This window comes from Lemur catta, chromosome 2 (assembly GCF_020740605.2).
Source record: "Lemur catta isolate mLemCat1 chromosome 2, mLemCat1.pri, whole genome shotgun sequence".
Lineage (NCBI taxonomy): Eukaryota > Metazoa > Chordata > Mammalia > Primates > Lemuridae > Lemur > Lemur catta.
The window spans coordinates 56167139-56181773 of record NC_059129.1 but is presented as its reverse complement, the minus strand read 5'-3'; the positions used below and the strand labels follow the sequence as shown (position 1 = coordinate 56181773).

The window sequence follows — 14635 nt, the reverse complement described above, 5'->3', positions numbered from 1 at the left end:
TTTCTGAGCTTCAGTTTGATATTGTGTATTCTATAAAACCAGATAATTGGATGTTTAAGGTTGTCGCAGTTCTGGAGGCTGGCCAGTCCAAGATCAAGGCGCTGGTATCTGGTGAGGGCCTTTTTGTGTATCCTCACATGCCAAAAGAACAAAAAGAGATGAACGTTGTGTCCTCACGTGACAAAAGAATGAACAAGCTAGCTGAACACTGCACAGAGCATCTTTCATGAGGGCCTTAATCTCATTCTGAGGGAGGAGCCCTCATGGCCCAATCACCCCTTAAAAGCTCCACCTATTAATACCATCACAGTGACAACACCTGAATTTTAGAGGGGACACACTTAAACCATAGCACTCTGTCTTTGGATAACTTGAAATATACACTTGTTTGCCTCAACAACGCTCACCACTAAAATGGCAGGACTCTAGTCCTCTCTCAAAGTGTTTCCAGGTTGTACCCAGAGTATCCAACAGTATGCCTCATTCATATTCAGTCAAGCCTATCAACAGCATACACTACCAGGTGTCTGTCCTGCTCTCACTCCCCTAATCTGGCTCCTCTGAATACAAACCTACTGAGCAAACCAGAGTAGCTTCACAGCAGCTACTGCTAGTCATGGAAACATCATGTCCATTCGTTCATGAATGTTACATTTAGAAGTTCCTGACACTGACTTCTGTGGCCCTGGTTTCTATGCAGAAACAAGACCATCTTCACCATCTCTAAGCCATTCTTCATCTCATGACCCCTGAGGCAGCCCTGCCCATGCCCAGATTTACCCCAAGTCCCAACTTAACGATGGCATCAGGCTTCTTCCTCTACTTCTACCCGTCAGTTCAAAATGAAACCAAGAGGCCAATCTGCAGTAAGCTCCACACCTTTTTCTCCTTCTTCTCCATCCTATTTTTTCTTCCTTTTTAGTTCCCTGCTCTTGCATAACCCAACAAGGACAAATTCTCATCTAGTTTCTAGTCACTAAATAGAAGCATCTATGAGTACAACCAGGTAGATTTGGTTGGGTTTAGATTTATGTTGGGAATGTGGGAGGCAGTTATGTCAGTGATAAATATTTAAAAGGGGGGAAATTATTATTTCTTTTAGCAACAGATGGCCCAAATGCCCTGTTTCATATTTTTTTCAAGGGCAAAGCAGATTGCAAAAGCTTTTAAGATAACTTCAAATGTACTGATATAATTTCACAAAGAGTTTTCTTTCATGTACTATAGAAATAGGCCATTAAATTTGCATGTCTAAAGGAAATTTTCAGTAATTACTTAGCTTAAACACAATTAGTACATCAGCCCATGGAACTGCAAGGAAAAGGAGGACAAAGTAAATTATCCAACTTTGTTTCAGGGGGTGTATTAGGAATAAATCACTCTCTTTAAACAGCTATACCTACATTTTAATCTGAATTTATAGTGTGAAACAGCAAATTGCATTGACCCATTTTTAAAGGGCTTGTCTGTGTTCTCCAGGTATGAAAGCATGCTGGTCTTATATAGAGACTGATTTGAGAGTCTTCCTTAGACTGAAAAACTGGAGATAATATAGTTAATATTCCTGTCATGAAGGAATATTATACTCCAGAAGTAAGAATTACATATTTTTAATGCTAGCTCTGTGTCTAATTAGTATTATAATTTTAGAAAAGTTATTTTGTCTTTCTGAACTTCAATTTAATATTCTATAAAACAAGATAACTGTATGTCTAGGGTTCCATGCTGTTCTTTAAAAAAAAAGGTATTATTCTAAACCATAAAGGTTTTGGGGATTTTTTCGAGGCTACCAAGAGAAGTATTTTTATTTCAATGTTTCTTTTCTAGAAAAGAAAGGATATTTCTTTTAATCTCTCACTTTCTATTCCCATGAAGTTAATTAAACTCAATAAACATTTATTGTGTTAACCAAATGTTTTCAGTGTCTATTGCTTCAACAGCTACATAACAAAATAAATTCTGTTGCCATAATTTTACAAAGTAGAGTCCCTTCTTTCTACCTGGTTTATCAGAGTAAGTTTGCAGTGGCTATTACAAAAGCAAGATTTCTGAGAATAACTGGTAGAGGGAAATTCAGTTTTACGAGACAAAAATTCTCCTTAAATATTTCAATGAATAGTGTCATAAGCTTATGCAAGGAACTTAACTATTATCTCCCACTATCTCAAGCCATGAATGTGACTAAATTTTCTGTCTTCCCATAGCCTTATATAAGGATTAAATGAGATACTGGACTGCAAAATAGCCAGTCTTTAAATACTGCTTACTTTTAACACCATGTAATAGCGTTTAAAATAGTGTTATTTATAAAGCAAACAGTGTCCCACACAAACTTTTAAATAGTGTTTACTTTGTGGGGAGCATTATTTGAAATATTTGTAAATATCAACTCATTTAATTTTCAAAATTACCTGGTGAGTTGCAGTTATCATTATCCAGTTTTTTTTTGTTTGTTTGTTTTTTTATTTTTTTGAGACAGAGTCTCACTCTGTTGCCCGGGCTAGAGTGCCATGGCTTCAGCCTAGCTCACAGCAACCTCAAACTCCTGAGGCTACTGCCTCAGCCTCCCGAGTAGCTGGGACTACAGGCATGCGCCACCATGCCCGGCCAATTTTTTCTATATATATATTTTAGTTGGCCAGATAATTTCTTTCTATTTTTTAGTAGAGACGGGGTCTCACTCTTGCTCAGGCTGGTCTCCAACTCCTGAGCTCAAATAATCCACCCGCCTTGGTCTCCCAGAGTGCGAAGATTATAGGCATGAGCCACTGCGCCCAGCCTCTTTATCCACAGTTTATAAGTGAAAAACCTGAGGTATCTTGCCCAACTTTTGCAGGTAGTAAGTGGCTGAACTGAGATTTTAACACAGTCTATCTGCATCTAGAATCCATTCACCTAACCCCCTTCTGCACCGTGGCTCACTTTGAAAGCTCTGATATGTTGTACAAATGTCAGGCACTACTACCATTATTATTTTTATTATTACATTATTATTTTAAAAACTTTTTAAATTTTTAAATTATTATATTATTACTTATCATCTTAATTGTTCTCAAACTGGGATAATCATACACTAAATATTTACAATGGTTTGTCAAGGGCACACAAAAAGCTGCAGCCTAAGCCATAGAAAATTTATTAGGAGATTTGAGGAGGAAATATTAAGTAATTAAACCAGCAAATTATTTAAAGTATTGCTTTTATATTAAAATAAACAGAAATATTTTTAGAGAATACAGCAAAAATCCCCCAAATTTTTATGACAAAACTTCAAATAATTTTGAAGTGTAAAAAGCAGAGAGCTACATCCCCATGAGAGGCACATATTGATGGGATTGGTGGATAAGGATGAAAAGCCATGGAATATATGTGGTCAGCACCTGTTTGCAAACTAAATACTAATTGATAACAATAATGCACTTCTGAGTTGTCTATGGGGCTTCTTATGTGGTAACTAGCAGATAGCTTTATGATTCTCATACATTTTTCCATTTCATATCAGTTTATTCCCTCCTAGGTTTTAGATCACCAAAGACGATTCTCTGGAATTGCACCAGGATCACCAGGGCCAAGACACCCATCCACAGGTGCTGGGAATATAACAGTTGATGGATTATAGCTACTCCTCGATGGAAGCTATCCTCCGCTGACTCCGGAGAACTGCCTCACCGGAGGTTATGCCTCTCCCAGGGGTAGCTGTGGCCAATGACTGGCTGATGTGGGGATATAGAAGCTAAGGCCTCCACATCTCACTTCAGGAAAACTCTGAAAGGCAAACCCAATAAGAGCTCCCAATAAGGGGTAAGGCCTCATTTGCATTCCCTGAGTAGACCAGCTCCTCCCTCTGCCCTGTTCTGTCCTCTCTTCCTTAAAGGTTTATCTCCAGAGCATCCTTCCCCCAAACCTCTGTAAGCAACTGTGTGTCTTAGGGTCTGTTTCCAGGGAACCCAATCTATGACTATTATGGTCCAAGATGTGGGAAATGACCACCTAAAGATCAAATTGAGCCAAATTAAGAGTCTTTTTTAGCTGGCCAGTGACTACTCTCTGCACTGCTAAAGGCGGTGGCACAGAGAGCAGCATTGAGCCTTTGAAGCAGAAAGCTTTTATCGTAGGTGAAAAATCATTGGGGCAGAGCAAACATGATTATAGAGACAAAAGCAGCATTACATCACTCTCATGTTCTGGTGCAACAGGATCTGCGCAGTTTAGGGCTTGGTCATGCAGAACATGGGTGCTGTATTCCCACGCTTGGGGCACTGTCTTTAGCAAGCAGTTTTACAGAAGCGAGATAGCAGGTTAATGATTTTTTCAGTGCGAAACTCACACTCTGACAATGACAACGGCTTTTTGGATTAATCAGTTCCTCTGGTGTGGACTTCACAGATTATTTGAACGCGGTTAAAAAAAAAAAAGACAGTACTGAAGCAAATGATCAAAATGAAAGTGTACAGATGGGTTCAACAGCAAAACAATAACATTACAGTTCAACAAAGCAAAAGAAGAATACCTTAGTTCATTGCTGAATTACTCCTGGATATTGTCTTATTTTCACATCTACTTATTGATTAGCTGTTGCCCATATAGGCCCCATTCTCCCCTTTAATTTTATGGATTTCTTCATCTTTACATAATAGAAAAACTAAATGTTTTCTGGAAACTCTTCTTATGTAATGAAAAAAGTAAAGCATGTGATGTGAAACCAGGTTGCTGTCTGAGACAATGAGCAGATTATTTAACAGCTCTGAAATCAGTTAATCTCCATGAGACCTATTTTCCTTCCCTGTAAAATGAGAAGAAAAAAATAATTATACCAACATCATAGACTTATTGTCAATCTTAAATGAGTTATTGCAAGTGAAAATTATCTATATATACATTGTCACGTGACAAAAAAATTTATTTTGTTAAAAGAGGCTTTCCTTTTTTTGAAGTACTGAAAGTCCAAGATAGTAATTTTAATTCATACCTCAAGAAAATCAGGAACAACTATCTCACTGAAAACAGCACTGGATAAAATATAAAAATCACCTTCACAAAAGGTACACAATGGTCGGAATTACTAGGTCAAAGTGGAAGGGAAAATGCAAACCAATAGGTAAATAAATAGGGAAGTGGCTTTTGCCCAGAGGGTATTTGCAAATTGTGGCACATTTCAATTTTCATTTTGATAGCCAACCAGGGCAAGGTGGACAGAAATCCAAACAGAGAAACTACAGTGGTGAGGATTCTAGTAGGACAAACTTCTCAAAATAATCTGAAACACAAAAGAGCTACATTCTCAGAGTAAAAGTGAACCCAAAGTCAATTAGCCTTCATGCTGGTGTGTACCTATAGTTCACACTGCAGGGGTAGTCCAACAAATCTCAGATCTTGAACTTGGTTTAAGATGGCTTTGACTAGGTAATGTCCCAGGCACCTGGGAATAATTATATTCAAGTCTTCTCTGGAGAAAGTTACATTCTCACTGGAGTTCAAGTACCATGGACCACACATTCCAAGGGAAGCACAGGAGGAAATAAGAGAACCAGAGGAAAGAACAAAGATTGCAAAGTCTTCAAGTATTGGAATCATCAGAAAAAGACTAAGAAACAGTAGTGCTTACTATAATTAAATAATGAAAAGTTTAAAATATCCACAGAAAAGGAAACTATAAATAATGTCACCATACATTTGAAAAAGGGTTAGAGTCTTGAGAAATGAAAAATGCAACAACTAGAAGCAAAGGGCCCGCCTCCTAACAGCATCCCAAAGGGATTAGGATTTCAACATAGGAATTTGGGGGGTGGGGAACACAAATATTCAGCTCATAGCAAATATCTATTGGAAAAATATTACAAGTCAAAAGACTGTGCCATGTGCACTCCATTTGTTTACCTTTCTTTGTGGGTTATAATAATATAAAGCACTCAGAAAACATTGCCTTTTCCACATCCATTACAATATTTATATAAAGTTAGTTTATATAAATACATATTAATGATACATAATATATAATTGCACAATAATAGTAGGTATCATTTATAAGGTGTTTCTATGTGACTTGCACTATATTGGGCTTTTAAAAATACATGATATCATTTAGTTACAATAGAGTAGATATCCTAATCCCATTTAAAGATAAGAAAACTTAGGCTGAACACCATACTTCTAGTCAGTAAAAGAGCTAGGATTAAAGCTCTGGTCTGTCTGACTTCAAATTACATCCTTATAATCATTATGCCCTTTAATTTTATTTTTTAATGTGTTTCTTTCATGCTTGAAGCAACTACAGGTGCCACACACCTGGAAAGGGGCTTTAAAAATGCTTCAATAAGAGTTATAAGTCATATTTATTAAGCAGTGAGCTATTTCTGTACATTACCCTAATATTTGAAGAATAATAATTTATAATGAATTATTTGATCAATTAATTTCAATTAAGAAGTCAATTTGCATTCATTGGTTAAGATAAGTTTATGTTTAATTTGATTTTTTAAATAGGGATAACTGCTTCACTCATTTTTCCTATTAGAAAGATCATAAATACTGCTGTCCTTGATCTATTGGCATTTATTTTTTAATTTTTAAAAAGTTGTTTGTGCTTGTTAATTTGGAAATCTGGGGACATACTGTGATTACCATTCTGGTCCTTGTGCTTTATGACCTACCATCATTACTGACAACGTAAAAGCCTTTACCATTTCCAATCTAGGCCCAAGAACAGAGAGACGTCTATAAGGTGCATTTGGAAATGGTCCTGAGAAATTGGATCTATGGAGATTCCTTCCTTTCTTTGCCTCCTATTTGTGTAATGAAATGAAAAATTTCATACATTTGAGAAATGAGACAAGTTGGAAAAAGCACTCCTACAGTTAGTCCCCATCTAAAAACAAAAGTATTCATGAAATTAATTTAGAAGTCAAGGATTTAGATCTCTGAGCACATTTCTCCAAGTAAAATAAATCCTTAATTTATGTCAAGCTCCCTAGCGCAGCCTCCAACCTACGTGTACTCAGTGCCGCTGAATTTAGAGGCATAAAGTTCTCAGTGCCATGTTGGGGTGGGGATGGGGCTGCCTGTTTGGATTTGAAATGGCTCCCAGGCGTGATTGGAACCATGAAGACTACTAATTCTTGACAGCTGAGGGATCAGCCCTGCAAAGAACTAGGCAGGCAAGCAGAAGGTGGTTTGAAGAGCTCTGGTCACATTGTTTGAAGGGTTGTAGAAGGTCCAAAACAGAACTTCGTAAGTCAATCACGAAGTTCAATACCATTTAACTGCCATGTCTACAGAAGGATGCCCTAGGTTGGACATGCTGTCAGACCTCAAGAAGATACTAAATGCCACAAAGGGGACAGGCATTAAGAGATTATTCTGATAGGCAGCTGCCTCAGAGGTGGCAAGAGGCTTTTTTACTGAGACGGATCAGCTCTCCATCTTTGTCAAGCTTCTTGTGCATAAGATCAAGGACCTCACTGAGTCAGCTTTCTTTGCTTTCTATGTTTTCTCTCTCTCTCTCTCTCTCTTTTTTTTTTTTTTCTTTTTTTTTTTTTTTTGAGGCAGAGTCCCTCTCTGTCACCCTGGCTAGAGTGCTGTGATGTCAGCCTAGCTCACAGCAACCTCAAACTCCTGGGCTCAGGGGATCCTCCTGCCTCAGCCTCCTGAGTAGCTGGGACTACAGGCATGCGCCACCATGCCCGGCTAATTTTTTCTATATATTTTTAGTTGTCCAGCTAATTTCTTTTTATTTTTTAGTAGAGATGGAGTCTCGCTCTTGCTCAGGCTGGTTTCGAACTCCTGAGCTCAAATGATCCGCTCACCTCGGCCTCTCAGAGTGCTCTTTGCTTTCTTGATATCAGATCCTGAGGGGAGACTGGGCTGAATGGAGCCAGGGTTGACATCATCCTGTTGAGAGATGAGAGAAATGTGTGAGGGGAAGGAGTGTCCAGCTAGAGCTGTCGCTGTTCCTGGCATGACTCCCTCCTCACTCTCTGAACTTGCGGAGGGCCCGCCCAGAGGAACCTTGGCTTTTTGTCGTCTAACCCTTCTCTCTCTTCAGCAACAACATTCAGACATGATCACACACTGTGAACCAGAGTGCTTGCATGAATGAAGAAAACATTGCTTCACAGTACACACCTTTCATTCGTTCCTCAGTTCTTCCTCAACAGATACTTAATGATCATTGGGATGGTTAATACGATGAGAAAGGCAGACAATCAAACTGGCTTTCCACCATTTAAGAAGTTTACATATTCATTTCAATAATAAGACACATGTCAAAATAATTATAATTTCAGTTAAATGTGATGAGTGTCTCCCCACAAATAAGAAGACAAAAAAAAAATCACTACACACACACACACACACACACACACACACACACACAGCACATCTTATTAATATGGATTAAGCTTAAGCAAATCTTCAGAATCTATGTCTCTTTTTTAAAACATTTGTGCATTCAGCCAAACAAACTATCTCAAGAGCAAACCGACAACCTACAGAATGGGAAAAAAATTTTCGCATGCTACACATCAGATAAAGGGCTGATAACTAGAATCTATTTAGAACTCAGGAAAATCAGCAAGAAAAAATCAAACAACCCTATCAAAAAATGGGCAAAGGACATGAACAGAAATTTTTCAAAAGAAGACAGAATAATGACCAACAAACATATGAAAAAATGCTCAACATCTCTAATCATCAGGGAAATGCAGATCAAAACCACAATGAGATATCACTTATCTCCAGTGGGAATGGCCTTTATCAAAAGTCCCAAAACAATAAATATTGGCATGGATGTGGAGAGATAGGAACACTCATACACTGCTGGTGAGACTGCAAACTAGTGCAACCTCTGTGGAAAGCAATATGAAGATACCTTAAAGAGATACAAGTATATCTACAATTTGATCCAGCAATCCTATTACGGGGCATCTACCCAAAAGAACAAAAGACATTCGATAAAAAAGACATCTGCACTTGAGTGTGTATGGCAACACAATTCACAATTGCAAAGATGTGGAAATAACCCAAGTGCCCATCAATACATGAGTGGATTCATAAAATGTGGTATATGTATACCATGGAGTACTACTCAGCTATAAGAAACAATGGTGATATAGCACCTCTTATATTTTCCTGGATAGAGCTGGAACCCATTTTACTAAGAGAAGTATCCCAAGAATGGAAAAATAAGCACCACATGTATTCACCATCAAATTGGTTTCACTGATCAACACCTAAGTGCACATATAGGAATAACATTTATCAGGCGTCGGGCAGATGGGAGGGGGAGGAGGGGATGGGTATATACATACATAATGAGTATAATGCGCACTGTCTGGGGGAAGGACACGCTTGAAGCTCTGACTTCTTGGGGGAAGGGGGGTCAAGGGCAATATACGTAACCTAAACATTTGTACCCCCCTAATAAGCTGAAATTAAAAAAAAGCATTTGTACATTGATTTATTTCTATAAACTTCTATTTCTAAAGATTATTGATTCTGTTTTTGACCACATGTGTAAATTATTTTATTATACTGGAATGTAATCTTTTGGTATCTGAAAACTGAATGCCATTTAAAGGGTCTAAATATTCCCTTTATATCTTCTCTCTCATAATGAGGTTCAACGCACCCTTACCTTTTTATTTACTTCTCCTTGTTAAGAAAACAAAATAAAATAACAGTTTAGTACGTGAGTTGTTTCTGTAAGGTTAACAAAAATGTGAGTCTTTCTTAAACATTCTCTCTTGTTCATCTTAAGTTCTTTTCTACTCTTAGCAAATATGATTTCTTTTGTTGTCGTGAGCTATTTTCATAAGTCTTAACACAGTCTTGGCTTTGGGTTATTTTGACTATATTGCTGCAGACCTAGCTGCTCTGTTTAAAGCATTCCTGTCACACTTACCAGTCTAGTAATCTTAGTCATCTTGCTGCATCAATCCTCGCTCCTTTTGTATATGTTCTTTTAAATGCTAACCTCAGAAAGCTCTGTGTGTGGTCAAATTGTTCTCTTTTCTTTTCCTCTTCTGTGAAATTACCAAAATTTTTGTCAGACAATCCCATCATTCATTTGTATAAAATTTTATTTAATTGTGTTTACATAATTAGAAAATGAACATAGATTTACTGTCAAATTGTTTTTCAATAATACAGAAGTTTAGAAAATGAAAAGGTAACTTTCCCCTGTGCCTATAACAATCCCAAGTCCATACCTAGAGGTAGTTATCATTCCTACATTGGTGTTTCAATATCACTTTCTACTGATACTGGCATTTAAAAATCGCAGAAAGTATCTTATCTGCATTCTAATCACACAAACTATCTAAAACTTTATAGTCTGTCTTTTGATCTTCAGTTTGTACACCATGTCATAATAATTGAAAAAATTACAGTGCATGGTGCTATTGTGCTAAATATAGGACATGATGCTTGGTAATGGTATGCAACTGGCCATTTTGTGTTGCCATGGAATCCTTGTTCTTTGTGATACAGCCAGAGGATGTGGAACCTGAAAAGGGGGCTTCACTGATGTTACAGTATTACTGCTGGAATGGCAAAGATTGTCCAGGATTATCACTCATACATACGTTTTGACAATTCAAGCTGTTTTTAAACCAATAAACTGTTCAAGTATTAGGTATCATTCAATACACGTATTATACATTCAAATCTTTTTTATTATAGTTCACTGTGAATTTTAGATATGTAAATGTTGGAAATAACATTAAACTAAAACATGGCAAATCTTGAGTATTATGGATAAATGATGCATATGTTTATTTGGGGGCTTTTTAAAAGCAAATACATTTATTGTGGGATGGTTTTCATGTCAGTACATACAGAGTTCTGCATCACACTATTTAATAGCCGCACAGTATTACACAGTTTGTGTATCACTTGTGATTCTAACAGGAAACCTAGGCAGGGTTAAGGGAACCAGGAAGGGATGATGAAACACCGGGTACTAGCAAAAGAAAAAAGCAATTACCACCTCTAGGCCTGAGGAAACAGGAAGAGACTGTTCTTTGTTACTGGAACCCACTGAGAGCTGTCGCTGTGGGAGGCTTGCCCAGACCTACCCAGTGGGAAGTCTGGCCATAGGAAGAGGGATCCAGCTACTACCAACCACAGGATGGCAGAGAAGTAGCAGAGGAGAAATACCAGAATACCCTCTCACTCTCCAATCCTGTTCGTGCCTCCGTGAGCTAATCCAAACAGAAAGCCAGAGGGTGAGGGAACCCCAGGTCAGCCTGCCAGGACTCAGAGCAGGACAGAGAATAGATATAGAGGGGCAGGCACAGAATAAGAAACATTGCGTAAGGGTCATTCTAAAAATTTTTACTGACTACCCCCTCTGTGCTAGCCCCAGGGGATACAACAGTGAATCAAGCAGACAAATGTACTGCTTTCAAGAGCCTACAATTCTAGGGTGAGGGGAAAACAAACTAACATTTATACAGTTCTTAACAGGTGCTGACATTGTTCTAAGTGCTTTCCATATAGTGCCTCATTAAATAAATCAATAACACAAACTTTTTAACCATCTTTTAATGATGGAACATTATATATTGTACCCCATTTTTTTCTTTTTCTTTTTTTGCTATTTATCCACAATGCCAAAATAGATAGTCTTGAGCATCCTTCTTTGTGCACACATGTAAGTGATTCTAGACATGAAACTACTGAGTGAAAAGAAAGGCATTTTTTGAAGTTAGTAGATTCAGTCAGATAACTCTCCAAAAAACTGCCTCAATTCACATACTCTCCAATTAGAGTGCAGGTTTCCCCAGACCCTTGCAATTACTCACGATTATCCCATTTTTCCCCAATCATCCAAGCAGGAAATAGCACACCATTGTTTTAATATGTTTTCCTCTAATTACCTGTGAGATTGAGCATGTCCGTTCATATTTATTCACAATTAATATTTCTACTTATGACTTGCCTGTCATATCGTTTGCTCAGCTATTTATTGGGTTGCTTGTCTGTTCTTAAATTAACATTTTAAAAATATACTATGGTTAAGAATCTTTTATATGTTATATTTTTTCCATTACCTATTCATCTAGAAACAAGATATATTTTTGATTTTATGTTTATACAAATATTTTCTTCCAATCAAGTTGCTTGTCTTTTTACTTTAAAATAGCTCTCATTTTACAGAACATTTTAATATTCATAGTTCTTAATCATTTCTTTTATGGTCTCTGGGCTTATAGCAAGTTAGGAGGTCATTTTCTATTCCAGGGGAATCAAAATAGCCTCATTTTTTTTTTCTATCAATTCTGTGAACCACTTCTAGATGTAGATATTGAACTTACATAAATATCTTTTTGTATATGATAAGGGCTATAATTATAACATTCATTTTTCCCATCTAGATATCCAATTGTTACATTTACTGAATGGGAAGTTTTTCCTTCATATTCCCCACCCATTGTTTGAAATACTACTTTTATTACACACTAAAAGACATTATTTTTATTGCATATATTTAAGTTATACAACATGATGTTGTGATATACATACACATAGTGAAATGATTACTACAGTCAAGTAAGTTAACGTATCTATCACCTTACCTTCTGTGTGTGTGGGGAGCGAGGGGATAAGAGCACCTAAACTCTACCCTCTGAAAATTTTAAGCATATAATACACTATTATTAACTATAGTCCTCATGCTGTACATTAGATCTCTAGGATTATTCATCTTTGTATAACTGCAACTTTGTATCCTTTGACCTACATTGCCCCATCCCACCTCACCCCTGGCAACCACTATTCTACTCTCTGTTTCTCTATATTCTATTTTTTAAAATTCTGCATATAAGTGAGATTATGTAGTATTTTTCTTTCAGTGTCTGGCTTATTTCATTTAGCATAATGTTCCCCCAGATTCATCCATGCTGTCGTAAATGTCAGGATCTCCATCTTTTTAAGACTGAATAATATTGATTACATATATATAAACACAACCACATTTGTTAAGATCCATTTATCTGTCAACAGACACTTCAGTTGATTCCTTGTCTTAGCTATTATAAATAATGCTGCAATATACATGGAAGCACAGATACTTCTTCAACATACTGATTTCATTTTCTTTGGATATACAGCCAGTGCTGGGTCATATGGTAGTTCTATTTTTAATTTTTGAGGAAAAATAGAACTCCATGTCATTTTTCGTAATGGCTATACCAGTTTACATTCCCAAAAATGCTGTACAAGGGTTCCCTTTTCCCCACACTCTCAATTATCTCTTGCTTTTGTTGATAATAACCACCCTAACAGGTGTGAAATGATACCTAATTGTGGTTTTGATTTGCATTTCCCTGATGATTAGTAATGTTGAGCACTTTTTTACAAACTTGCTGGTCATTTGTATGCCTTCTTTGGAAAAAAAATTTCCATTTAGGCACTTGGTCCATTTTGTTTTTTTCATTTTTTGCTAATGAGTAATGTGAGTTTCTTATATATTTTGGATACTAATCCCTTATCAGATATATAATCCAAAATGTTGTGAATATTTTTTTCCCAATCTGTAGGCTGCCTTTTCATTTTGTTGTTTCCTTTACTGTGAAAAAACTTTTTAGTACTAGTTTGATGCAGTCCCACTTGTTTATTTTTACTTTTGTTGCCTGAGCTTTTGGTGTGATATCCAAAAAATTATTCTGAAGGCCTTATGTTTTCTTCTATGTGTTTTATAGTTTCAAGTCTTACTAAAGGAAACCTTTTAATGATAAATAATATTTACAGCCCTAAGATAAATACTTGGTTATGTTATAATAGTCTTTTCATACCATAAAGGATTTAACGTGCTGATTTAAAAATTGTATTTATGTTCACATATGACATTGGGCAGTTATTAGGATTTTATGATAGTCTGTATTACTGGTGTTATAGTTCTGTTGTGATGAATAAGGGAGATTTCATCTTCATTCTTTACTTTGAAACAACTTGAACAAAAGACATTATTAAACATCTTAAGGTCCTTACATGACAATTTGAACTCAGAAGATAAACAGATGTCATTTAAAGCAATACTTCGAATATTTTTTAGTTTTTAATTTTTTGGTTTAGGAAGGTATTTTACTTGGTTTTCAGTCATTTTTGTCACTTGCATTGTCTGAGAAAATGGTTAGATTTTCAAATATTAATATATTGGTACAAATTTGCACATTGTATTATCTTCTTATTTTTACTTCCTTACCATCTGTAATTATATCCTTTTTCTTTTTTTTAATGTTGATTATTAGTGAATTCTTTTTTCCCATTAATCAGACTTGCTAGCATTTTTTATATTTTATTCATGCATATTTTCCAAAAGATCGACCTTTTAGCTTTTTGTTGTTGTTTTTCTCTGTATCATGAAGCCTAGATTTACCATTTACTCTCTCTATGTTCTTGGAATTATTTTCTAACATCTCAAATTAAAGCCTTGATCTATTATTTTTTTTCATTTTCTAATAAATGAGCATGAAACTAAAATTGTTTCTCTGAGAACCAACTTGGAGAGAGAGAGAGAATAAGAGAATAAATAGTTTTTCAAATACTTCCCATCTTTACTTATATACTACAATGACAGTAAAATGGAAGTTTGGTCTGAAACTCAGCACACTAGAAGTTACCTCTCAGGGTGAAG

General features: G+C 36.3%; 1 protein-coding gene across 1 annotated transcript in view; it reads left to right on the top strand.

Annotated features, from left to right (window-relative positions):
- Positions 1–11096: 11096 nt before the first annotated feature.
- Positions 11097–14635, top strand: part of PTCHD4 (patched domain containing 4) — a 227059-nt gene continuing 223520 nt past the window's right edge. Inside the window, exon 1 of the mRNA XM_045542141.1 lies at positions 11097–11222. The gene's annotated coding sequence lies outside the window, so the exon portion shown is untranslated. The remainder of the gene's footprint in view (positions 11223–14635) is intronic.